Source organism: Gallus gallus, chromosome 1 (genome assembly GCF_016699485.2).
Source record: "Gallus gallus isolate bGalGal1 chromosome 1, bGalGal1.mat.broiler.GRCg7b, whole genome shotgun sequence".
NCBI lineage: Eukaryota > Metazoa > Chordata > Aves > Galliformes > Phasianidae > Gallus > Gallus gallus.
Genome location: NC_052532.1, coordinates 186,567,815 through 186,595,444, shown reverse-complemented (window position 1 = coordinate 186,595,444; position 27,630 = coordinate 186,567,815). Strand labels below are relative to the sequence as shown.

At 45.6% G+C, this 27,630-nt stretch overlaps 1 protein-coding gene across 19 annotated transcripts in view; it reads left to right on the top strand.

Annotated features, from left to right (window-relative positions):
• FAT3 (FAT atypical cadherin 3) overlaps positions 1–27,630 on the top strand; it is a 420,810-nt gene that overhangs the window by 65,645 nt on the left and 327,535 nt on the right. The window contains exons 1-2 of one of the 19 annotated variants that reach the window (XM_040703588.2): positions 1,069–1,103; positions 1,783–1,942. The exons of 14 other annotated variants lie outside the window; for them this stretch is intronic. The gene's annotated coding sequence lies outside the window, so the exon portion shown is untranslated. Of the gene's footprint in view, positions 1–1,042; positions 1,943–2,083; positions 2,394–4,080; positions 4,251–27,630 lie in introns of those variants that run through there. 4 more of the 19 variants (NM_001111323.2, XM_015279835.4, XM_040703620.2 and 1 more) reach the window with 4 other exon arrangements.

The window sequence follows — 27,630 nt, the reverse complement described above, 5'->3', positions numbered from 1 at the left end:
TAGAAACAAAAACATGCAAAAGCAACTGCTGGTAGAGAAATGCTGAATTTAAGCAGATTCACCACTGGGTGTTGTTAGCTTGAATTTGTCCTGGCCCCAGCACAAAAAAAAAACAAAAAGCTTTTCTTTTCGTCTCCCAAACAAGTAGGAATCTGGAAAGGGACATTTTGACCTGAGAATTTCAGACAGGTTGGATTTAGGCAAACAAGCCATTCATTCTTAGATTAATGGCTTGCAGGCAGGCTGTATCAGTTGTGGACTGTATTGTATTAATTTGCGATGGCAAGAGTTAATGCTAGTAATTGCGTTTCCTCTATAGAGAGAGCCTGTAGTAGATTGTTTTTACATGGCAATCTCTGATTGATAGATCAGGGAAAACATGACCAAAGAAGGTTACTGCCTCCCAACCACTTTCCCCTTCAGATTAAAATAATTTGCAATTTGTAGGGTGCCTGCAGCACGTGCTGTGGGAATGAGGCAGTAAACACACTAGGCTGCATTCCCTTCCAGCAGCAAACCTCTTACTGCATTTCTTTCACCAAACCAAACCAGTCGTGTTGTTGGGAGCCCATTTAAAACAAGTGTGCTGGCAAAACAGCCCCCAGACCCCTTCAGCAAACTTCCTGTAGGGCCAGGCGGCCGGCCTGATGAAAGAACGCGTTTGTGAACCTTTGGATTCCTTCCATTGATTTGTAAATCCACTTTAATAAAGTACTGGCGAAGCTAGTGAAATGAGCAACTGATGTTCTGCTTCTATCAAGTTTCTAACAAATATCTGATGCAGCTTGTGGCACTGGTGCTGGCACGTACTCGTTTGATTTCCCCCCTCCCTACCTTGGATCGTTTTGAGATCTGGGGAGTGGGGAAGTAGGAAAAAAACCCACCCAAATCCCGCTGCCTCCATCAGCCACCAATTACACGGCAGCTTTCTTTCTCAGCGCTGCTAAAACTCAGCTTATTTAATATCGATCATACCGAGGAGCCTGCGAAGTACGGTGTTAATTGGGTCCACTGGAATCCCTGCCCATGGGACCAAGAGCTTCCTAGGCAGGAGGCGGAGGGAGGCGTGGGGAGGAGGGGACCCGCTGCGCGCCGCATGAGATGTAAGTGCACAGACACAGGGCTTCTGCTGCCTGCGCTGCAAAGCAGTCGTGGCATTTCCCACCCGCCCCCCTCTCAGAAATTAGGCAACTCATTTTATTTCTTTTTTTTTTCCCCTCGTCGGGCAATTCATCTGGAATTAACAGCTCTCTTCCATTATTTTTCTTCCTTTTTCTTTCTGTTTCCCCCCCCCCCCCCACTTTGCAGAGCTTTTTTTTATTATTATTATTTTATTTTATTATTTTTCTTCTCCTTTCTGCAAAGCTGTAAAAGCTCTGCTTTGAAAACTGCTGCCCCAGAGTGCAGTTGCTTAGCTGTCCTGTCAGCATTGTTCTAATGCTCATTCCATATGTATGTCACATAGGAGCAGTACCCTCCTCCTCCTCCTCCTCCTCCTCCTCCTCCTCCTCCTCTCTCCCTTCCCCCAATCCATGCATTTGAATTTTTTTTTTCCTCCTAAAGACTGATTTTTTTTTTCCCAAGGAGCTTGCAAACAGGGAAATTCAAACTGCACGATTCTGTGCCGTGGTTAGTTCTGTAGCCAGGACCAGATTTCTCTTGCAAAAAGTGTTTGCTCTGTTCCTTCTTTCCCTCACTCCCTCTTTTTCTTCCCTGTAAGCACAAAGGCTTTTAAACCCTAAGATCTGTAGTTCTTTTTGCTTTTTCTTGTTACCGTGACAGCATGTATCTCTGTTGCTGAAGAATGAAGCAGGCAGGCTGGAGTTTTTTTATGTTCAGTGCTTTTGGGACCACTAAGGAGCAGTCCGCAGAGAAATATGTACAGCAACTGTGCCAACTGAGTTTCTTGTGCCTGTTATCTGTCACTTATTCTGACTAAAAGGTAAGGGATTCTTTAATTTTTGGTTTTTCTTGCTAAGTCTTTGTGCATTGTTTGTGCGGTGTCATTTGACATGTGCAACTAATTGGCTGGTGAGGGAGGCGGGCTAGAAGGATTTCTGCGTTAAGGTATTACATACGGTTTATCCAAAGAGCTGTAAAGCTCCTGACATCCAGAGGAAAAAAAAATCATCTTTTTGGGGGGGATTTTTTTTTCCCCTTTTTCACCTGAAATGCTTCTTCCCGCCTGACTGTCCCTAATAGAGCCATAAGGCTGGGACATTATCACCGCTGCTCATCTTCGCTGCTCCTTTCCCCACCTAGAAGCACACACAGCGCTGGTGCGCGCGCGCATGTGTGGGGCAAGGCATGTCCCCTCATACATGGGAATGCCTGGCAGTGTGCACATTCTTCTCCTTTACTGTAACTAAACGTCTTCAAGCACTCTTTGCAAGGTAAGAATGCCTTAGTTCAGCACGCTGCAGCTTATGCCTGTTTAAAATTATTACTTGGATTACAGTGCACACTGTGGAAAGTTATTAGTTTCCACAGAGACCAGTTTAATTGGGGGTATGTGTGCTGCGGTTCTGTTCTCTGCTTTACACACAGCCTGAAATAGTATTTTTTTCCTTAGTTCTTGCGAGGAGTGAAGTTTACACTTTCTGCTCAGCGTAACAAATGAAGTTAGAGCAGAAATGGAGTAAAGCTGCAGAGGAGCATAGCCTTACAAGGCTCTTCTGCTCAGCCCTGAGAGTCAGGAAAGAGTTGACTGAAATATTTTTTTTGCGCTGCACTGTAATGTGCAGAAACGTTGGTGGGAGGGCAACTTCACCCGGCAGAAGTAGCAGCAAATGATGCCCAGACTGCATTTTTATATCTTTTATGTGTTAGAAACCATCATCCCTACCGTTGGCGTGCGCTGCTTTTCTGCATGTGTGTGTGCTGCAGCCTCTTAGTTCAAGAGGGCTTTGTTTTATGAAATGTGTTTTAGGCTGGCAGGCAGGGGAAGTGCGCTCGGTAACTGCCCCCTCAGCTGTGACACTGTGCATTACTGGCCATTTTGGGAGAGGCTCGTTTGGAAGACTTTGGTTTCTTTCTTAGGTGTTTGCCTTCTGTCTGACTCGCTGGCTGTTGGTACTCTGCCGAGGAAATGCACGTTAAGGGTGTTTGTTTCTCGTACTTTAAAATGAACAGCAGTGGAGACGGCTGAGCAGCCTCCTTTGCTAACACTGCCTTACCTTGAGTGCTGTATTGCTTATCGACTCACCAGGAATGCCACCAGACATGTAACTGGTTTGGCTTCAAAACAGTCTAAAAATCCAAAGTATGGAGGAGGAGAGAGAAGTCCTGTCTGAAGGCATTAATTTCTGTCTCTACTGTAGCTGTTTATAATGTCATTTCCAAGTCAGCTATTTCCTAACCATACTCTGGGACTGTATTTTCCCATGATTGTTGCTTTATATCAGCGCTGAGAAAACATGCATTTAGATAACAGGTTCTCATTGACATCCTTTTTATAATATGGAAGGGAAGAAGCAGTAATAAGTTAAATTGGCATCTGCTAATTATGCTGAATACAGATTGTGAGCTCTGCAAGTCGTCCCTTTGCCTTAATGCTGTTAGCATATTTTAGCACTGGCAACCAAAGGAAGGAAACTTGAGTGCTTGTGAAGAAACGTGAAGTTTTTTAGGTTTTTTATCTTTGTGTGCTGTTGTCGGAATGGGAGAGAGCATCACATGCAGCGCAGCGCGTGGTGAAATTGATTGCAGATCACTGAGACGTTGGCTTGCCTGGTGATCACTAGATTGATTTTGACCCTCAACCATAGCTATCAGATATGTAACTTTCCCTTTGGTCAAGCAAAGTTGGAGTGTATCTTTGCCACAAAATACCCGAATCTTTCAGGTGTCTGAGAAGCAGTCATTTCTTTCCGAACTGAGCTGCGGTTCCCCTCGCTGACTGCAGGTTCTGCTCACCTCCCGGCCCGGCTGGGAGCTCCCGGGGCGGCAGGAGGGCCGCGCTGCTGCCGGCTGCGCTCGGCGTGCCGTGGGGTCGGGGTTGGCTGACTCTGCCCGGGGACCGCTCCGATGGCAGCGCGCAGCGGATGGCTCCGCCGCTAGAGGGGAGGCGAGAGCTGCGCTATGGTAATGCGGAGTGTGTCAGCGGCGGGAGGGTGATGCCTACGGAGCGCTTTGCAGCGCCGAACGGCCGAGCTAACTTGGATGCTCCAGATGCTGGGAGCAGCCAGCGGTGGCAGTGAGGGGTGTATGGGCTGGTGAGGCCCTTCTTCGAGGATCTCCATGCTTCGGGGGTAAATGCCATCTGTTACAAAGTTAGATATTGCAGAAATATGTCTACTCTTTGTGCTGGAAGTCCCTTGGTTTTCTGTGCTGGGAGCTGCGTGGGTGCTGCTGCATGCAACCTCCTCCTGCCTGGGTTGGGTGGGAGCACAGATTCACCCTTGTGTTTCGTGGTGGAACTTACTGCTATGAATGTGGCAAAAAGCAGGAGGCTGGGAGTTGTTTCTTTGCTTCTTGCATCTCTAGATGGCTATGGTACGTTTCTAGGTTGCTCTAATTGGGGTTGAGTGGCAGTGAGTGGTCCATAGGCATTGGCTTGAGATCTCAGAAATGTCTCTCTTGCCATTCTTAGCTGTTTGAACCTTCCGTATGCTCATATTCAGAGCTTCTACCAGGTCATGATTTGCTGTAATCTTTTTCATCCTTTTCAGTCTTTAACTGATGGGATTGCCATCAGCTTGTATGTTAGAGAAGGTAGCTTCAGGGAAGAAGTAATTTTTTGCTTATTACAGCTGTACAGTGAAATGAGCAACAGTACAGGAAAGACATTGAGGCTCTGAAGTGTTGCCAGAGAAGGGCAGCAAAGCAGTGAAGGGTCTGGAGCACAAGTCTTGTGGGGAGCGGCTGAGGAAACTGGGATTGTTCAGACTGGAGAAGAGGAGGCTCAGGGGAGACTTCATTGCTCTCCACAACCTCCTGGCAAGAGGCTGTGGTGAGGGGGAGGATAGGCGTCTTCTCCCATGTAATGGTGATAATGCAAGAGGGAATGGCTTCAAGTTGTGCCAGGGGAGGTTCAGGTTGGATATTAGGAAAATTTCATCTTAGAGTGGTGAGGCACTGGCACAGGCTGCCCGGGGAGAAGGAGGAGACGCTGTTGTAGGATCATTAAGGTTGGAAGATCATCTAGTCCAGCTGTCCCTGGAGGTGTTCAGGAACTGTGGAGATGTGGCACTGAGGCCCATGGTGAGTGGGCATGGTGGGGGTGGGCTGAAGTTGGACTTGGTGATCTTAGTGGTCTTTTCCAACCCTTAATGATTCTGTGATTCTATGACTTTATGGGGGGCACAGCAGGATGTATCCTGCACTGAGAACTTCAGGGCTGAGTAGGGTGGGAGAACTCTGCATCAGTGGGTCCTCCAGGTCAAGGTGAGCTTTCCTGGGCTTGGGAAGCACATGCCTTGAATACTGCTATGCTGTGCTACTGCAGAGCTCTCACTGCAATTTTCTTGTAAGCCTGATTTTGCTAAAAGTGATGTCAAGAGTCTTTTTAAAAAAGACGTTACGATTTTGGCTTCAGTTTTGGGTTTCTTTACTCTCTTCTGTGTATGTGTGAAATGCAAAGCATATTTAATGAACAAATACCTCAGATGTTTCCAAATTAATTAAAAACAGCTCCACATCTGGAAAAAATCCAGTACCTTTCATGGATGGCTTCAACTTCATCTTTTCTTCCTCTTGTGAGAAGCCCGTGTGGATGCTTGTGAGAGCTGGAGTGGTAGAATCCAAGGTTATTTCACAAAGGAGGGAGATCTGAGGCCCACTGAGATCAGTGGGATCTCAGCCTGCATTCCAGTGCTCTCTGGGTAAGACCTAATAACATGTGAAATTATATAATATGATATACCTATGCCTGGCAAGATATTTTCAGGGTATCCTGACCTGAGCAGCTATGCAAATCTTAATTAGAATGCATTTTTTCTCATGGGTTCAACCGCTGTTAATTCATGCAGATTTCAGTGGGACTTGAAGGCACCACAAACAGAAACAGCATTTTTGTAATGAACTTTGTTTTTTCTTCTCCCTTCTCTGTCCCCAGAAATAAATAAAACGATCAGCTTTTTCTCTATGGGAATGTTGTGATTTAAACTGACACAACTAAGTGACCTAAAGATAGGCTTATTGCATGCATAAAAAATGCAAGGCTGGGTTGTTTGAACTGCATTAGCATCAGAATGAGAAACGGCAGGGTGAGCTGGCCGAGGTGGCCATGCAGAACTGGGGAGGGTTGTTCTTTGGAAAGCCTCTGAGCTGGGAATTCTTTTCTGAGCCATAGATAAATAAATCTGTGTCCTGGGCAATTAATGCATACTGAAGCCTGGGCAACTTGAAGCTGTTTGGGATATTTAAAAAAACCCAGACGGTGCTTTCGTTAGTGTTGTAGATTTCTATTTTGTTCCAGGTGTGCTTGTTGGTTGTTTTTTTTTGCTGAAAGATGTTGATGAGAATGGTTGTTTTTTTTTTTTTTTTTTTCTGCCAGTGCTGTACTGTAAAACCTTTGTTAACTCCTCGATCAGTTTCAGCATGTGTTGAGGGAAAATGCTGCCCCTGAAACTTTTGATCTTCCAGATACAGATGGGGATTGCAGACAGCTTCGTGCTTACAGTACCTTGTCTTTGGAGTTGTGCTCTCGCTGCTCCTGCTCATTACTCCAAGAAAATGGTTTTGCAGACATTGTACTGTGAGTGTATAGAGAGCTTTTCCGGGGGATCTTGGTGTGTTTTACAGACCAAAACTAATTAAACCTTACAGCATTCACTGCAGGCAGATAAGCGTGAACGACAAGTAAACAAGCTAAGATGCAGTGTGCTGAAGAGCTCGACTTTCTCATGGTAGAGACCAGTGATATTCCCATCGAATGAAGAGGAGCTATAGGTGACTTGTACCACTGGAAGTGAGGTTACTTTGGAGACAAGCTTAATGGAATCAGTTAATATTTGCAGTTCTGCATCCAGCACCTGCCTTTCAGAGTTCAAATCTCCTCACTTTGTTTCTTGCTGGTGAGTTATTGGTGAATCAGCACAAGTAGCTTCATTTTGGAAGGTTCTTGAAATATCCCCTTCTAATGCTGTGCTTAGACTCCCAAGCTAGAGTTTTCTGAATTTATCAGCTTTTGTTGGGATCATAACTTATAAGTATAATTTAGTATGAAGCAAAAAGTGCCTGGCTAATGTGCATCAGCTCCCATGAGAGTGCCAGAAGGTTTTTGTTGCCGGGCTTTGATTTCCTTGCTGTAGGGTTTCTAATAATTCTGGTTCTGTTGTGGCCTTTGAGAGAGAACTCATCTTCTAAAGATCACTGCTATGGTCACTCATGGTCTTAGGCAATAGAAAAAGCAGTGTTGGAGAAGTGGGTGAGCTGGAAACACAGCAAAATGGAGAGGGAATGAGAAAGTTCACTTGTGTAACTGCTTCCAGTGGGTATGAGGGGATGATGTTAGAAAATGAAACTTTATCTAGACTGAATCTATATAATAGACTAAACCTATCTATCAAATTGCGGGGGGAGGGGGGGTTATCGAATCATAGAATGGCTTGGGTTGGAAGGGACCTCAAGGATCAGCAAGCTCCAACCCTCCTGCCGCAGGCAGGGCCACCAACCTCCATATCTAATACTAGACCAGGCTGCCCAGGGCCCCATCCAACCTGGCCTTGAAGGGATGGGGCATCTACAACTTCCAGGGAGGGGGCATCTACAACCTCTCTGGGCAGCCTGTTCCAGCACCTCACCACTCTCATGGTAAAGAACTTCCCCCTGACATCCAACCTAAATCTTCCCTCCCTGAACTTAAAACCATTTCTCCTTGTCCTGCCATTATCTACCCTTGTAAAGAGTTGGGTCCCCTCCTGTTTGTAGGCTCCCTTGAGGTACTGGAAGGCTGCAATGAAGTCATCCTGCAGCCTTCTCTTTTCCAGGCTGAACAAGCCCAGCTTTCTGAGCCTGTCCTTGAAGGGGAGCTATTCCATCCCTTGTGTCAAAAATGAGTAGTGAGAGAAGGCTACAGCCCTAATTTCTATGGCCATTTAAGAAGATGTCTTAGGTAATAGAACCAGCTATAAAGGTTAATTGGGCAAGATCATTTTGTGTGGTATTTGTAAGTGAGCTTCAGAGCTTGAGAGAATGAAGTAGCATCAGACTGCCATGTGGCAGTTCAGGAGATGGGGCTGTTTGTGGAGGTGAGGAATGAGGGTCAGCCCCACCGACGTCTACAAGAGGGGAGGTGTGAGAAAGGCAGCAGAACTAAATGGAGATGTAAACATCTCTAGAATGATATGAGACCATCCCCAGAGCAGTGTGGTAGAAAAGAGAGAGGTAAATGAGTTGTCTTCAGGTCTGAGTACAGAGGCAGTGGGGATTGCGACAGGGAAGGAGAACAGATTCTGAAAACCAAAGATACAGGGCTCCAAAGAAGCAGCAGCACAAGGATGATGGAACCTTTTTTTGTCATACAGCTTAACGCTTGACAGCATCAAATAGAGCCATGGAGTTGTGTGACTCTGTGTGTGCCTTGGAGTAGCAGCTGGGAGTTGGGTTACTTAGCACTTGGCTTCTCTTCCTGAGGGCATGTTGGAAATACTGTAGATAGGTTAGGTTATGTACTTGGTTCACATAAAGGGTGTTACAGTTGTGGAAAAGTGTGAACCGAAGGGAATTCAGTTCTGCCAGGGTGAAAAGGTCGGAGAGAAAGCTTACAGGGGCATGTTAAGGTGTGTGCTTCTATAAAGCCCTGACATGCACTGGAAGGGAAGAACACCGGAGTTCAGCCTCAAATGACGGAGTGGTTGAACCTGACCAGAACTGCTTTATACTCAGTTGTTTGTTGGGTGAAATAAGCTGCCACAGAAGTCAGGAGAATAAGCGAATGCTTTTTGGAGTGGGTTTCAGGCCACTAGGCTCTTGAGAAGTGTGGAAGGTTGCGCTATTTCTCTTGTTGCACGTTTCAGTTCACTGAGAAGTGGGAAGGAATGACAACATCTCTGCTCTGTTTGTTGCTGGTTACGCCGTTTAGTTAATGCCCATCATTGCAGATTTTTTAATAAGTCTCCTGAAAACAAATCGCTCGGAGGCTTAGAGAAACCTCCACGCATCAACTTCATATGCAGATGCTAAGCAGGGGCTGTCTGTGCACTGCGGACAAAAGGGCTCTTTATGCCAAAGTAGCTTGTTAGCTTTTTGTTTTGAAGCTGCAGCATGTCGAAGCTATCAGGGTGTCACGCTAATAAACTGGCCAGTCCCTGAGCAATCTACATTCTTGGGGGTGATTTAGAAGATGCATTTATACAGTAGTCTCCAACTTCATTACGACGCCGTTTCCCTGGATACTGAGTGTTGTGCATGTCATTACGACAGGGACATTAACAATGCTTGGTGGCTGTCATGCTTTTAATAAAGTTTTTTTCTATTTCTTGATTAACGGTCCTCTTTTTCCTTTAAGTTTTTACGTTAAGGGGAGAAAACAAAAGGAAATGATTTTGTCAGCTAATTTGCACAATTTCCCTTGAGCCAAAAACAGGTTTTATTTCATCAGGTGTGGAAAGCCTACATGTTATTTGTGGAGTTGTGTTGCTGAATGGGCTTCAAATAGGAGTCAAAGTGCTATATTCACTACAGCATCAAATTCAGACTGTTTGGGAACAATCTAACAATAGCAAAGAAAAAGCTCTTCAAATACTGGGTAGTAAACAAAACTTGTTTTGAGTGTGAAAGCATTTAAATGCTTTTGTGTGTCTATTTCTGACTCTGGTATTTTGATAGTGTTCAATCTGTTTTCTGAAGGTACTTTCTGCTCTGTACACACCATCTCGGTTGCCTTAGTTCCAGCTGTTATTGACAAACAGTTTGGGCTGTGGTGGACATGAGGAGGATGCTTCCCACCTGCCCCAGCACCTGCTCTGTCTCCCTTTGTTTGTGGCTGTGTTTGTGATAGGGGAGCTCAGGGAAAACAAAATCCATTAAAAAAAAAAAGCAAAACAAGCCCAACAGTAGGAAAAAATGGGAAAAGGGGAAGAAAGAGGTGAATCTGGAAGCTGCTCCTTCGGTGATCGTGGCTCATCCTGCCATGGTTTCCAATCTGTAGCATGAAGTGATGGATGTGGATGCCTAAGTATAACAGGTCTCAAGTTCAGCTGTGCCTGCAATTCTCGTGAAGGAGTTGGTAGGCATCAGGGTGTGGTAGCTGGCATTAGAACATCTCCTGGGCACAACAGCAACAGTAAGAGCAAATGAGTTTGTATGTCTCAGGATGGGTAGTTAATGGAGGATGAGGGCAGCTGGGCATGGTGAGCAGGGCTGGATGTGTGTGTATGCAACATGGACTGTATGTGTGCATAGCCCAGCTTATACTACAAGTGTGCTCACTTTCTGAAAGCACTTTGAAAGTTTGAGCCAGTTATTTTTAGTGTTAAAAAACTACTTTGTTTATGTTCCTACCAATACTTTTTCTCAGAGAAACAATATATATGATAGTTCATTTTATAAAATAAAATCATGTTTTTCCCAAAGCCAAAGATTACGGGATTTAATACGCTAGCATTGGAACGTAAATTCTAGGGACGTATGTGAGATGGCTCTTTTACAGTACTGTCAGTTTTATTGTAGTCCTCATAGTGGCTTTCATATGCCAAGAGCTATTGAGAGACTTCTTTTATTATATCCAAACACATTTTATTCGTAATAGTTAGTTTCACAAGTGTGACATGTATTCTATTTTTTTCCTTTCTGTATGGATTTGTAATATTGCCAGATTTGTTTTAGCAAGCAGCTACATTGCTGTTTTATAACTCATGCTTTTTTGTTCTTTACTTTCATCTTGAAAGTACAGAGGAAGCAGATAGTGCAGCCTCAACTCATTCTAAATCATTCCTGATGACTTTGATTTGTGACCCGGAGCTGTCTGACAAAGATTTTTTTTTGTACCTTTCTGGAGAGTTTGAGGCATCAGATTGAAATGGCAGCTGACTTCCAATCAGTGCACGGAGGAGGATGAGGATGAACTATATGCAAGAAGTGCCTTGATAAGCAAAACTTTGTTTTCAGTTGAGGTTTTAAATTCAGTAGCAAAGAGTCTCACTGGACGTGAGCTAACAGCTATAATTTAGGCTGGAATCCTTTCATTTTGGGGACTTTGAGGTGAGTGACGTGCTCCAGCAAACTGATAGTATGCTGAGGTTAAAGAGAGAGGCACAAGGAAAGCGAGGGCAGAGGGACTAAGCCTGACTCTGCTGCATGTGTTTGTATGATATACCCTAGTTCATTGTACATGTTCATTGTACATGTGGCATGTGTGGACTTTCCATCTAGAATTTGAGTACAGGCATTGCAGCTTGATTTCAGCTTGCAGATGATTCTGACTTTGGGAGAACAAATGAAGTAGGATAAGTCATTAGGAGATAACCCTCTTCTTCATGACCTTCTTCTGTGAGACAGAATAACCTCAAGTTGGAGGTTCAGGTTGGATGTTAGGAAGAATATCTTCTCAGCAACAGTGGTGAGGCACTGGCACAGGCTGCCCAGGGAGGTGGTGCAGTCACTGCCCCTGGAGGTGTGCAGGAACCATGGAGATGTGGCACTGAGGGACATGGTGTGTGGGCATGGTGGGGCTGATGGTTGAACCAGATGGTCGTAGTGGTCTTTTTCAACCTTAGTGATTTTATAATTGTGTGATTCCTGGTGGTTACCAATTTCAGCAGCATAATGGAGTCATGGACTCACAGTCATAATGGAGTCATGATATTGTTGTTCTTCTTGTTATTTATTTCTGATATTACTCATTTCCATTTCTTGATCAGTGTCTCTAGTTAATTTATGAAGGTTTAGGTATGATTTGTCAAACCAAAGCCAAACTGCTCAGCTGTGAATAAATCATGGATTTTCAGAGCTATGACACAGCAGTAGGATGAGAAGAATAATTATTTGACCTCTGGTTTTGAAAATATAGCCATGCAATGCTGGTGAGCACTGCTTTGTAGGGAAGCCTTCCTTCCAAGACTCATGTAGGTACAGTGGGCAGTGCAGGCAGGCAGTGAAGGCTGGCAGCATGAGCGTGTTTTGGGATTTTCCTATGTGGGTTGGAGCAGGAGGCTTGCAACACCAGTGCCCGTTTCCTGATCTGGAAATGGGATGAGTGTATGCGCTGATCTGTCTGTCAGATGTACGTGAAGATCATGGAGTTCAGTGGCAGCATTTTTGAAATAGATACAGGCACTTGGGAAGCGAGGCTTTGCTGACAGTCACTGAACGTGAATGCTTTAGGAAAATCCTGGATCTGTCACGATGTCAGGAGGGGGATAGCATGAAGCTTTGGAGCAGTTACTGCCTCCCCATGTGCCTACGTGCGGGGCTTCCGATACACCCCATAGCGCCCTACTTGTTTTAAACACCTTTCCTGGATAAGGGATGGACCCTAGCCCTGTAAGGCTGATCTCACTCACTTTCCACACAGGAATCCTGTTCCTTTTAGAGGGAACTTCCTCCTCCTCTCAAGGTGAAGAGGACTAAATAATTCAAATTGCTTTTTTTCTTTTCTTTTTGGTATGGTTTTGGTGTATGATTTGGGCTCATAAATACTGTGATGCTCTTTCTTAGGGTCTGCCTGTAATGCCATATATTTTAAAGGCACTTTTCCATGATGATTATCAAAACTCTGAGTGAAGAGATACCTCATTTAACCAGGCATATGCTGATTGCCATGAAGATATTTTCAAATACTGTACAGAGGTGTCTGTCACTCTCCAGGACATAAATAACTTCTGGATTGCAGATAACCGTGCAGCTAGCTGGCAGCTTATGGGTAACCTCTTTTCTGTCTCAGAAATAATGGATTGTTTGTTCCTCATGTGTTTTGATGTTTCAGATTTACATTCTTAGCACTGTGCCTAATATCATTCAGTGTTCTGGGAATGGTCTTTCAACTCGTGTTTATTTTGGAGTGCTAGTTTTCCAGCAAACAAATAAACGATTGGCAGTTAATGGTGTTGCTATGAATAAACAAAAGCCAACAGTTTGGCTTTAAATAGGGATCTCTGCTCTTTGGAGCTTGGAATTGGGACCTTCCCAAACATGTAGCAGGCACTGAATCCCCGCTGTGGTGATTGGACTCAGACAAGTTGGGAAGCTGAAGTGGTTTGAGATAATGTTTTGTTAGCTAAAATGTGGTTATCATCTCAAATATCCGTGCATGAAATGGCCATTGGAGGACTGGAACAGGGTAGAAGCGTGCATGGTTTCAGTAGGAGGAACTTGCCTGGATTTCAGCATGCAGAATACTTTCGGTGGTGTGCCTGACCTTTGATGGCTGATGGTACCATAGATTCCCCTGTGCTGCAAATGCAGGTCTGTCTTAGCAGCATCAGCACTTCCTTGTGTGTCAGAAACAGCATGTTACAATATCCTATTGAAAATAATCAGAATTCACAACTTCCATGGATTCAGGTGTTTTTCATTCAGGTAACATTCCAAGGTGGGCTTTGATGGAAAGTTGTGTTCCTTGTGGTGCTTTGGCCTTAACACATACCCTGGAAAGGGAATCAGTGGGTTTCTCTGCTGGCTTTGTTTGGCTTAAGGCACACCCATCAACTTTTCTATTTCAGATGCAATGTCTGCAGTGTAGATTCCTCATATCTGAGAGAAACTGTGTTGTCTTTGACCCAGTATATCCATGCTTTGCTTCTTACTTAGGCAGGTTAATCAATTTGCATGACCTGAACTGTGAGTAATTTTAAGAAGTGATGGCTGCAGCCCTTTCTCTTAATGCTGCCTGTTTGACAAAGCTGATTTTTTAAATTATTATTATTATTATTATTTTTTTTTTGCGCAGGATGATTCAGAAATTAGTGACTTTTCACCAGAGGTTGTTTCTCTTTGTTTTATGTGAACATCTGATGATGTCAGAGGCTGATTTATGGGAGGCAGTTTGGGGAAGTTGTGTTTCAGAATGGTTGCTCAGCATTGCCTAGAAGTCAGATCTCTTTAAGCATCTTGAGTTGGCTGAGGACAACTCCATCAGGTTGCTCCAGAAATGGAGGCAGATCTTGGTCATGTCTGCGGTTCTGTGGCATGAGCCAGTACCTTGCAGATACCTGCCCTATCAAAAGGGAAAAGAGCAAAAGAGCACTCACTGCTCAATCTAGGTTTTGTTCTCAAATCCCGAACTTGCTGAGAATCCTAATCAAAGTGTTTACTCCCTGTGCTTGGAGCATGATTTCTTTTTGCTGTGTGACACAGCTATCCCAGAATCCCAGAATCACAAAATTGAAGGGGCTGGAAGGGACCTCTTGAGATTGAGTCCAATCCCCCTGCAAAGCAGGCCCCCTGCAGCAGGCTGCACAGGTAGGTGTCCAGGTGGGTCTTGAAGGTCTCCAGACAAGGAGACTCCACAACCTCCCTGGGCAGGAGTTCTGGTGCTCCGTCACCTTCACTGTGAAGAAGTTCCCTTGAATATTGGTGCAGAACGTACTATGACTCAGTTTATGCCCGTTTCCCCTTGTCCTGTCCCCACACACTGCTGACAAGAGCTTGGCCATGTTACTTGGACTCCCAGACTTAAGGTACTTATAAACATTTATTAGATCTTCTCTCAGTCTTCTTTGCTCAAGACTGAACAGAGCCAGATTGCTCAGCCTTTCCACATAAGAGAGGTGCTCCAGGCCCTTTATCATCTTCATGGCCCTCTTCTGGACTCTTTCCAGGAGATCTCTGTGTTTTTTGTACCGAGGAGCCCAGACCTGGACACAATACTCCAGGTGAGGCCTGACCAGAGCAGAGCAGAGGAGCAGGATCACCTCCCTTCACCTGCTGGCCACGCTCCTCTTAATGCACTGCAGGATCCCATTGGCCTTCATGGCCACCAGGGCACACTGCTGGCTCATGACCACCCTGTTGAACCCCCAGGTTCCTCACCACAGTGCTCCTCTCCATCAGGTCATGTTCCAGCCTGTACTGATATTCCTTCCCAGGTGCAAGGCTCTACATTTGCTTTTGGAAAACCTCATCTGTTCTCTTAATCTTAATCTTGCATTCCGCTATCGTACGTAGAAAAATGAGTATTTTCTCCCTTAGCTCGTTGTCACTGTTTTGTTGTTAGGCCCATCTCCGTACCTTCTCACTAGCTCTCTTCCTCCTTTCCTGGGGCGTGGGTTCGTTTGTCTCTCCGCCCCATTAGTCACAGAACCGGGCTGCACCGGGCTGGAACCGTGACACCACCCCAGTGCCCCAAAGTCCCGTTCGACAGCCCACAGGCTTCTCTCAGCGACTTCATGGCTGCCAGCCTGAACTGTCAGTCAGCAGTAATAATCAGAGGGATGAACCAGACCAGGGAGCCTGAGCCGCCGCACCTCAGGGCCTCCCTCCCTTTCCCAGCAGCTCTTGCCGTGGTGTTTTGCCGCCATTTTCCTCTTCTGGGAAGGTTCCTTTGATGTGAGCCTGCTCTATGAAGCTGATCTGCATGGGATCTTTGCAGAACGGGCCCAATTGAAGATGCCCAGTGTGCCTTGGATGCTTCCCAGCATGCTGCAGGACTCTCAGGACGTCCCTGTGTACTCGGGGCACGCTGCGTTACCTCAGTGGAACGTGGGTTCCCGCTCAGGATGTGCTTTCTCCCCCTGGGGCACGTCTGTCTGAGGGCACCTCACAGCCACCAATGCCTCTTTTCCCCCGGCCCAGAACCCTCCGTTCTCCCCAGGAACGCGCCCCCAAACCCCACACAGCAGCACTCTCCCGCACCAATGCCTTTCACGCTGCTGCTGTCCCGGACCCACTGCCACCACAGTGACACGTACTGCAGCAATGATGATTTTATTTATCTCACGTCTGATAGCAAAAGGAGGTGATGATCTGGGAGATGTTGGTGTCCACCCAGTAGAAGACGTTGTTGTCATTGGAGGTGCCTTCAGCGCAGGAACCTTTGGTGGGCAGAGGTGTGCCCCGCCCCACTGGCTGACTGGAACCCTGAGTAGAACAGGCTGTCAGATGGACAGAAGTGCTTCATGGAAATCACTCTCAGTTCCCGTGGAAGCTGAGGCCATTTGTTCTGTTCCCTGGAAGTGACAGGGCACGGGCACAGTGAAAGCGATGCAGGCTCGTTTTGCAGAGCATCACCCTGCAGGGCTCTGATTCCTGCGCCCCTTTTGCAGCCTCACAGGACTGCCTGGGGCAGCCCATGGGGCTCACTCCACGTCTGGCAGCCTCCTTTTGCAAGGGGGGCTCCGGCTGCATGCCAGCCCCGAGGCTGGGCGAGTCCCTGGGGAGAGCTGATGGCCCTCTGGGGGCCAGCCTTCCTTGGCAGACTTCACAAACCAGACCTTGGCGGTTCCCTGCTCCCCAGCCAAGGTTTTCTCCATGCATGTTGAATTTTGATCGCTTTCCTATCTCTGACGTCTTCTCATTCTTCTGCAGATGCCGTAGATAACCCAAAGCAGCCGGAAAATACGGTAGTCTGTGAAGTAATCTTTTAGGAACCAGGTTATCTGGCTTTGCTTAAGGACGTCCCAAAGGTGGCGCAGGGTGTCGGGCAAGCGGAAGGCCTTCTGTTCGGTGTGCAGGGACTGCTGCTTTGGGCCCTCTGGAACAACAGACTCGCTGACCTCGTACGGGACCCATTTGAGATATGGAGAAAGGCCAAGCCAGAAGGGCCAGTTGGAGGCATGGGCCTCAGTATTAATGGGCAGCCTTTCCTCAGGATGCACAAGTTCATTGTCTCCATCCCCAGGACAGGTGGTTAATCCAAACCTGCAGAGCCAGTTGGAGGTCTGGCTCTTGGTTTCAACCGAACGCTGCTCCTCATGAAGGACCTGGTTGTTCTTCTCATCCTTGATCTTTGTGGACCAGGTGGTTAGTCCAAACCTGCAGAGCCAGTTGGAGGCCTGGCTCTTGGTTTCAACCGGGCGCTGCTCCTCGTGAAGGACCTGGTTGTTCTTCTCGTCCTTGATCTTGATGGAGCAAGTGGTTAGGCCAAACCTGCAGAGCCAGCTGGAGGTCTGGCTCTCGGTCTCAACGGGGTGCTGCTCCTTGTAGAGGACCTGGTTGTTATTCTCGTCCTCGACCTTGGTGGAGCAAGTGGTTAGGCCAAACCTGCAGAGCCAGCTGGAGGCCTGGCTCTTGGTTTCAACTGAACGCTGCTCCTCAGGAAGGACCTGGTTTTTGTTCTCCTCCTCAATGTTGGTGGAGCAGGTGGTTAGGCCAAACCTGCAGAGCCAGCTGGAGGTCTGGCTCTCGGTCTCAGCGGGGTGCTGCTCCTCGGGAAGGACCAGCTTTTTGTCCCAATTCCAGACCCAGCTGCGAGAGCTGGAAAAGCGATGAATTGGAGACATGAAAGGAAGTAAGATCAGGAAGAGAGTCAGTCTGAGCTTCATCCTGCTCTCTCCCAAGGACCACTCTCAACACACAAACGGCTGTCACCCAGAACAGAGCTCTAGCAGTGACCACCAGGACGGAGCGATCGCTCCACGTGTCTGAGCTGGGGGAGGCTGCCAACGTGACTTGATAAAGAGTGATGTCATGCCCTGCTCTGTGATGTCACAGTGCCTTTCCCTCGGTGTGGGTGCACCCGAGCACCCAGCTCAGGGCTGGGGACCCTACACCCATATCCCCCCTCCCTGTCCCACCTCGCCTTTTTCCAATCCATCTGCACTCTGTGTAATTTTCATGAGCGCACGAGGTCATAGAATCACAGAATCACAGAATCATAGAATGGCCTGGGTTGAAAAGGACCACAATGATCATCTGGTTTCAACCCCCCTGCTATGTTCAGGGTCACCAACTGCTAGACCAGGCTGCCCAGAGCCACATTCAGCCTGACCTTGAATGCCTCCAGGGATGGGGCATCTACAGCCTCCTTGGGCAACGTGTTCCAGTGCGTCACCACCCTCTGTTAAAAAACTTCCTCCTACTGTCTAACCTAAACCTCTCCTGTCCTAGTTTAAAGCCATTCCCCCTCGTCCTATCACTATCCATCCTTGTAAACAGACGTAAACAGAGATCGAGTGCTCCTCTCCCATCCTTTTGAGCCCTTCAGTCCAACAGCAATGAATATTGTGTTAATTTCCTTTATGCATATGTTGGAAAGAAAATAAAAGAATACGTGGTAGTACAGACCAAGAAATTCACTCCTTTGCTTACATCTCTTGTGGCAATGTCTGCGTTTGTCTTCTCCTCAGCTACACAGTGTTTTTCCTGACACAGAATCACAGAACTGTAGGGGCTTGAAGGGACCTCTTGAGATGAAAAGTCCAACCCCCTGCCAAAGCAGGCTCCCTAGACCAGGTTGCACAGGTAGGCGTCCAGGCGGGTCTTGAAGGTCTCCAGACAAGGAGACTCCACAACCTCCCTGGGCAGGAGTTCCAGTGCTCAGTCACTCTCACTGTGAAGATATTCTTATGCATAGTTGTGCAGAACTTCCTATTTTGTCCATTTCCCTTTGTCCTATCCCCACACACTGCTGACAAGAGCTTGGCCATGTTACTTGGACTCCCAAACTTAAGATACTTATAAACATTTATTAGATCTTCTCTCAGTCTTCTTTGCTCAAGACTGAACAGAGCCAGGTCGCTCAGCCTTTCCACATAAGAGAGGTGCTCCAGGCCCTTTATCATCTTCATGGCCCTCTGCTGGACTCTTTCCAGGAGATCTCTGTGTTTTTTGTACCGAGGAGCCCAGACCTGGACACAATACTCCAGGTGAGGCCTGACCAGAGCAGAGCAGAGGAGCAGGATCACCTCCCTTCACCTGCTGGCCACACTCCTTTTAATGCACTGCAGGATCCCATTGGCCTTCTTGGCCACCAGGACACACTGCTGGCTCATGACCACCCTGTTGTCCACCTGGACCCCTGGGTTCCTCACTGCAGAACTCCTCTCCAGCAGGTCATGTTCCAGCCTGTACTGACACTTGCAGTTATTCCTTCCCAGGTGCAAGACTCTACATTTGCTTTTTCTGCCTCTAGCCTTAAGAATTACAATTCATTTTTTCTCCTTAACATTCATAAAGTTTAGCTTTTTGTTTTTTTTTTCTTTTTTGTGTTTGTGTGTGTGTGTGTTTAATTCCTGTTTTTTCCTATCTGCTTCAACTTCCCTGCAATGAACAGGGGCACCTACAGACCCATCAGGTTGCTCTGAGTTCTGTCCAGCCTGACTTTGGATTTCTCCAGGGATGGTGCATTTTCCACCTCCCTGTCCCTTTCCCTCAGTATCATTTTTGTGAAAAAAATTATTCCTCATCTCAATCTAAATCTTCCCTCCTTTATTTTGAAACCATTTCCCCTCAGTTTATTTTAGAATTACCGAATCTCCAAGGTTGGGAGGGACTTACAAGATCATCCAGTTCAACTGTCCGCCTACCATTAATATTTCCCACTTAGCCATGTCCCTTAGTACAGCATCTAAATGTTTTTCAGTCATGTCCTGGGACGGTGACTGCACCACCTTCTTGGACAGCCCGTTCCAATGCCTTACCACTCTTTGTGAGTAGAAATTCTTCATAATTTCGAATCGGAGAATAGAACAGAATCGTTTGAGTTGAGGGGATGGGCCCTTAAACATCATGCAGTTCCACCCTCCGTATTTCACAGAGCTTTTTGTATAAGCCTCACTGGAGTGCCATTATTTTGACTTGCAGTGTTGTAATCTTTTTCCCTGCTCTCCATTTTATGTTGTGTTTCTTTATATGTATAGCTGTCAACTGGGAAGAACTTTTGTGTATTCATCTCTCTTTCTAGTAACTGGCTCTTGCCCATATATAAAGATTTGGACCATTTGAGCTGCTTGGCCTTAACATGCAGAAAGGCTGAGGAAGATAAATAGTTATTTTTTCCCTTTGAGAGTAACAGCTACCCTAACCCTTACACCTACATACCTATTATGGCCTTGGAAAACAGTAGTTGTAAATCTCACAGATTTCTTTCTTAGTATAAACTGCAGCCAAATTGTGTATACAAGACCATACAAGCTGTCAGGAGGAGCATGTGCAGGATCCCAAACAGAGAGCAGAGCAGCTGCAGTGCCCAGGAGGGCAGGAATAGATCCTAGGGAGAACTGCCATGGAATGGTGTTCACAGGGTGGGAATGAAGCTTATGTGAAAAGGGTGGGAGATGCTTTTTCATCTGCGGAACTGGCACTTGTGCATCAGTGCTGTGCCACAGCTCTTGGTGGATTGGAGCTCATGTGTTATTAATGGTTTATTTGCTTTATAGTAAGTATAACTGTTCCAAGGAGCCCATTTGAGTCCCTCTGCCTGAAGCATGCTGAAGCCCCAGTTTGAACACTGGGTAGAAGTGTTGCATGGTGCAATGTGGTTCTGCAGCCTGTCTCAGCCTGCTGCCTGCAGGGACATACGCTGAGAGTGCAGCTCTGCATTGAGCCAACTGCTCCTTTCAGAAAAGCTGAACAAGCTAAAAGTTGCATCTCTGAGTGTGTGTCATGGGGAAGCATGCAGCCATGATGAAGATAGCTTGCTCATTTTGAAACTGCCCTAAAGCTTTCTCATTTTACAGTGATTAAGAAGCGGGAGCCTGGGGGGTTTGGAGATAAAGCATAAAAACTGGATATTGGTCTTTGTTTCCCCTGGGACAGACCACCAAGGGACAAGCTCAAATCCCTTGTAAGATTGCTCCCTGGAATTCCCTTTTGACAAATCTCACATGGTGGCAAATTATTCCTCCCCTCTCCCCCACTGCCCTTTCCGCAGGCCATGTTTCATCCACTGGGGGAAGGGAGAGTCCCAAAGATGCTTTGCAGCAGCTCCCTCGGGAGACAGACAACACCCGCTCCTGCTCGCAGGTGGAAGCATTTGCTGATGAACTGATACTGGGCAAATTTGGTGTTGCATGGAAAAATCCCCAGCACCTGCTAGCAAGCCAAAGTTATTCATAACATAAGGTTAGATGGCTAAATCTTCACTTCCTAGGGACAGCCTGGAATTACACTTGCTGCATGCTGAGCGGCCTTTCTCCCGTGCAGAATTATATGCTGGCAGCAGGAGGATTTGCAGCTCTAAGGAAGACTGGGATTTATTGTGCTGTCTGTTGCAAGGGGTTACTCTGCAGGAATGGTTGGTTTCTCTTCATCTTCTCTTTTTGGGATAAACACATCGTGATGCAATAATCTATATGGAAAATCATATCTTTGTACTCATCAGAGAGTGGTAGCCCTATGAATATATTCCCTGTCATAAATCTACTATCAGTGTCAGTTAAGTGGTTTTTCCCTCCTGCCTAGAGTTGAACGTGCATTTCTAATTCATTTCCATATGGCATTAACTCTCAGTTCTTATTGTAGATTCTAATTTCTTTCCCTGGTCAGTAAATTCAAAGCCTTTCCTCGCTGGGTAGATTACGGTGGAGTATGTTTGGGTACAGTTTAGATGCCTGACTAGAGAAAGTGGAATTTAAATGTTATTTTTTCATAGTATTCTCATTTGACAGAGTGCTAATAATAGTGCCTGCATATTGAGTACAGAGTATAAAATCCGTGGCTATCTCTAGTCTGTGTCTAAAGTATGTTGGCAGACAGACATCCTTGTCTTCACGCTCCTAGATAACTGTTTTCTCCATGCCTTAAATATGGATTTCTGTGAGCTTTGAAGAGTTTTCCATAGTTCTGCACTATGGAAGAGGTTCTTTCCAGGAGAGGGCAGAGATGTACATGGGTCCCACCTCCTGACTGCAAAATGGTTGACTTGGTGAAAATCAGCTTTTCCTATCAGTGTTGCAGCTTGATGAAGGACTTAAATAGGTAACAACTGCAAAGCAGAGTTGCCTGCATGACTATACTGTAAATTTTAAAAGTAGACTACTGCCAATGTTGATGTTGTTTGAGTGAAAGGAAGGAATTACTTGGAAGAATGAGGTCACTTCCAACAAAACCTGCTTCTGTTCCTGCTGCAGTTGCATCATTTTGCAACCTACTATTTAGATGTCATGTGCAAGTGATGTTTTCCCACCTTCTAAAAAAATACCTTCATATTTTCAAATATACCTCCTTGCTGTAAAGCTGTTTATTTAATAGAACGTAAATAACTGTTGTTTGAATGAGAATTATGACGCCTTTCCTGAGAGGGATTTAGTATTTCCCAATTGTAGTATTTTTCCGTGCCTTCAACTCACCACATCTGTTCTGTCTGATGAGGCATCTTGACTTTCACAAGTTCTATGGGAGTAATAATAAAAAAAAAAAATGATAAAAACTTTTAGGCAAGACCAAACCTTGTTCTCATGTTCTTCTTTTCCTTTTTGCACAAAGGTTCATAAATACCTTGCTTCTCATAAAATTGTCTTCTGAAGTTAAAAAGCTGTTTTTTTCTCCTTGCATCATACTGCTGTCCAGAAGGCCTTTTAGATAAGAGCTTCAGTGAGTCTTTGTGGAGAAGTTAGGAGGTGAAGTACAAAAAAAGACAGGGAGGTGATATGGGAGAAGCAGTATGTCTTCAACAAGGGCAAATTCTGCTTGACCAACCTAGTGATCTTTTATGATGGTGTCACTGCATCAATGGAAAAGGGGAGAGCCTCTCGTGTCATTTATCTGGACTTCGGTAAGGCCTTTGACACGGTACCCCACAACATCCTTTTTCCTCAAATTGGAAAGATATAGATTTGTTGGGTGGACTGTTTGATGGACGAAGAACTGGCTGCAGGATTGAGTCCAGAGAGTGTTGGTCAATGTCTCAATGTCTGAATGGAGATCAGTGACAAGTGGTGGCCCCCAGGAATCAGTGCTGGGGCCAGTACTCTTTAATATCTTCATCAATGATACGGACAGTGGGGTTGAGTGCACCCTCAGCATGTTTGCTGATGACGCCAGCTGTGGGGTGTGGTTGACACACCAAAGGGATGATATGCCTTCCAGAGGGACCTAGACAGGCTTGAATAGTGGGCTCAGGTGAACATCATGAGGCTCAACAAAGCCAAGTGCAAGGTTTTGCATGTGGATTGAAGCAACATCCACTACCAGTGCAAGCTGGCGAATGAAAGGATTGAGCGCAGTCTTGCTAAAAAAAGACCTGGGTGTACTGGTAGATGGCGAACAGGACATGAGCCAGCAATGTGCCCTTGCAGCCCAGAAAGCCAACCAGATCTTGGGCTGCATCCAAAGGAGCATGGCCAGCAGGTTGAAGGACATGATCCTGCCCCTCTACTCTACACTGGTAAGGCCTCACCTGGCATACTGTGTCCAGAAGTAGAGTTCTCAGTACAGGAGAGACATGGACCTGTTGGTGCACATCCAGAGGAGGGCCACAGAAATGATCCAAGGGCTGGAACACCTCTGAAAGAGTTGGGGCTGTTTGGCCTGGAGAAGAGAAGGCTCTGAGGTGACCGGATAATGGCCTTTCGGTATCTGAAGGAGAGCTACAGGAAGGAAGGGGACAGACTGTTGCAGGGTCTGCGGTGACAGGACAAGGGGAAATGGCTTCAAGCTTAAAGAGAGTAGATTTATTTTAGATATAAGAAAAAAGCCCTGTACAGTGAGGCTGTAGAGGCACTGACACAGGTTGCCAGGAGATGTGATGGATGTCCTGTCCCTGAAGACTTTAAGATGAGGCTGGACCAGTCCCTAGGCAACCTGATCTAGTTGTGGATGTCCCTGTTTGTTGCAGGGGAGTTGGCCTAGATGATCTTTAAAGGTCCCTTCCAACTCTTAGGATTCCATGATTCTGTGAAATTGGTTTCTTTTCCCTTCTCTTTCAAAGGACCTGTAGAAATTGTTCAAATATTTGGATAGTATTAGCTGCTGACATTCCCTACGTTCATTTGCACTTGCTGCCCAGAAGGCCAACCATATGCTTCTAGAGATGCGTGACCAGCAGGTTGAGGGAGGTGATTCTACCCCTTTACTCTGCTCTCTTGAGACCCCACCTAGAGTACTGCATCCAGTTCTGGAGCCCTCAACACAAGAAGGACACGGAGCTGTTGGAGCGGGTATATAGGAGGGCCATGAAGATGATCAGAGGGCTGGAGCACCTCTCCTATGAGGACAAGCTGAAATTGCTGAGGCTCTTCAGCCTGGAGAAGAGAAGGCTCTTGGGGGAAGGTATAGCAGCCTTCCAGTACCTGAAGGGGGCCTACAGGAAAGCTGGGGAGGGACTTTTTATAAAGGCATGTAGCAACAGACCATGGGGAAATGGCTTTAAACTGGAAGAGGGTGGATTTAGCCTAGATATTAGGAAGAAATTCTTAAACTGTGAGGGTGATGAAACACTGGAAGGGGTTGCCCAGCGAGGTTGTGGATGTCCCCTCCCTGGAAGCATTCAAGGTCAGGCTGGATGGGGGCTTTGAGCAACCTGGTCTAGAAGGAGGTGTCCCTGCCTATAGCAGGGGGGTTGGAACTACATGATCTTAAGGGTCTCTTCCAACCCAAACCATTCTGTGATTCTGTGATGTACCTAATGGTCAGCTGGAAATACTCCTATAGGATATATTTGGACTTTGGGGATAAGCAGGGGGAAAGGAAAAGATCTTTCTTTTCCCTATTGTGTATTGCTTAAGCTTATTCCTTCTGCCTGCTGAAGAAGTTTACCTGCTGTATTCCTCATGTTTTCTAAAAGTCCTTTTGGCACTTGTTCAATATTGTCATAGTTTACCCAAGAGTATATATATTGTTTTCTTTTTCATGTATTTTTCAGTATGGAGATCTTTGGGATTGGAGGAATTAGTCTGGGGAGAGGGGATCAAAAAGAGGATCATACAGCACTTGTTTTGCATCTGCACATTAGATTAGACCCACAGTTCTGGTGTGTGGGAGTCTTGGCAGTTCTTAGGACTGGAGTTGTTCTTCCCAGTCTGGTAGGCTGTAGATTGCCAGAGCCAAGATGAGAAAAAAAGGAATGAGGCTCATACCTCTCATGGTTCCTCTAAGGAGCACCATCCACCCACAAATCCTGGAGCTACCCTGCAAAGTCTGAGTTATACAGTTGTTCCTTGTTTGAGAGGCAAAGGACAAGCAGCTGAGTGGAGAACTAAACGTGAAGTCATAGTTCTCCGTCACTGTTAAATTTGTTTTCAACAAGATTAAAAATGAAACCACACCCTCCTATGTCTCCTTTCCCTTCTTTCCGCTTCAAGACCAGAGAATTTAAGGTGAGATGGGAGTGGAAAGTTGCTGGACTTGTACTCTATGTCATCTTGTTGCCTCCTTGGGTATTTAGAAAGTTTTGTGTTTTAGGCTCTGTTCTTGTTAACGAGCTGTTTCTTTTCTTGCAGCTTTGCACTACTGGGGAACTTATTTTTTTTTTAGTAGCTCCTGCCCAAACGTTTCAAAGTCAAGCACAAGTAATCACAGTCTTTCTCTTCACTCAAAACCATAACATTTTTTGACAAGAGGTGCCTTTAAAGAAATGCCTCTTAATTTACGGTGGGTTGCTTTGTACTTTGTTTCTATAACCTATCACATTACATTTCCTGTGCGTTAAGTATGTATGTATTATGAGCTCTTAAAAACAAATACCCCAGAAGAAAGGAATTCGGTAAATGAATAAAACATTGTTGGGTAGCCCAAGTGGAAGTTTAATAGCTTCTCTGTTGGGACTTTCAAATAATATAATAATGATGACCATGTAAATGTATGGATAGATGAATAACTTCAGTGAGGAGCTTGCTACAACACTGCATACCTCATCTGAAGGAAAATAAGACTCTAAAAGTGCTGCCTGGTGGGAAAGTCCAATTCTTCCAGTGCCAACCCTGAAATTATACCTAAAAATATACGAACTGTTTCTGCATGCGTGTGTACCGAACTGAAACACATTCACAAACACATGTGCTCTATGTACAGACACATAAACATAGGTCTGTGTGTATCATATGTTGTTTCTACGTGGAACTTATTGCTTCCGGATCTTGGTTATACTGAACCACTAAAACCTTGCAGACTGCTGACATAAGTGGATTTACAGTTGTGCATTTGAGATTAGGTTTTGGCCCTGGCTTTCTCTAAAAAGAAGTAGATAAATGCAATGAGCATAAGGTTGTCCCATTATATTGCCTGGAATAGACGCAGCTTTTTCATAATGCATGGCTTTGTAAATGTCTATTCTGGTGCCTGTCTGCCACTGCAGAGTCTGTAGCTGAAGGTAATTTGTGGTGTTTTTTTTTTGCTTGTAGTATTTTTCTTGTAGCAATAGATTACTCAGGAAATACAATTTCTGATTACAAAGGATCTGGAAACCTGATGTTGATGGCTATGAGAGAAAAAAAGAAGCCAGCTTGGGCTGAGCTGTGGTGCGGACGGAAGAACCATACCTCCAAATGAGACACAAATGGAATACTATACCTTTTTGTACCCCAAATTGACCTGTTTCTGAGAAACTGCTGAGTTGCAGTCAATTATACTCTGGGTGTACTCAGAAAGGGAAGTGCCACTTGTGCTTCTGTGGGGTTTTGCCTTGTTAGCTGGGAATGCAAGCCCAGGAGGTAATAGAATCTTAGATGTTTATTTTCTTGATGAAGAGTTCTTTATTTATGGTTGTTAAAATAGAAAATAAAAAGGAAACAAGGGCAGGGGAGCTGCATGTGCAAATAAGTGTGTTGAAAGATGTGTGCCTTGACAAACATTTGGGAAAGCTATCAAACTGATTAATGTGCTAAAGCAATGGGATATAGACTGTGGGATCAGGAAGTTAAGTGTTTTGCATGAACATTATAACATCAGTGCAATAAATTGATTGTCATTAGTACTTAAAAACGCAATAGTCATTCAGTTATATTGGAAGTGATAACTAACACGAATCCTTATTCCAAAACTTGCCTGCAATTTATTAATCTCCTAGGGGATGCTGAAATCATGTTGGAAATTTAAATTAACTCCTGTCATTATCGACAACTTTTCCTATCCTTTTCCACTCTATATTCTAGCTTGGAGAAAACTGCATTTTCAAGCAGCTTTTAAATGACAATGAGAACCACACGTGTGCAGTGGGTCTTTTAATAATTGCCTTTTGCAATTGATTTCTATGATCTTCATGAGTGAAGGTACTTTGTAACAAAGGAGCTTATTCACACTGCCTCACTTTAAACATCTGACAGGTTTCCTCAGGCTCCTCTCCTTTCCTTTCCTTTCAGTGGAAAGCCATCAGCAGGAGCCTCGCTCAGAGCTTCCTCAGCACCTCCAGCAGTCTCCATCAGTCTCTGCTTCCCCATCTCTGTATAACCTAGAAATATAGATACCCTGAGTGAGGCACTGGGACTAATACACAGTTGGGTTGTATGAGGGTCTCCTAATCTTCCTCAAATGTCTGCTTATTGATTGCAGTGCTATCCTTTGGCTTATGATCCACCTTTTGAAACCAGTGGAAGGGCTCTTGCTGCTTTGAGGTGGTGAAAATGGGACCATGTGTGGATTAAGACAGGCTGCTGGCAATGAAGCCACTTCGGATTTGTATCAAAATTCTGCCTGGAGCTTAAAGAGTGAAATGAGTGCAGGCAGGAATTCAATCTGAGCAGGGATGTCTTTAGGCTCAGTTTGCAGCAGGACAGGCAGTAGATTGGAGAACCTTCTTCCTAGGTTGGGATGAGACTGGAATAAATAACTAATGGAGCGTTTATGGAATGCGTTCAGCGTTCACCAGTTGAAAACTATTCTGCTCTTTCTTCATTTACTGCATGTTACTACATGTACTGGGTGGATAGTAGTGAT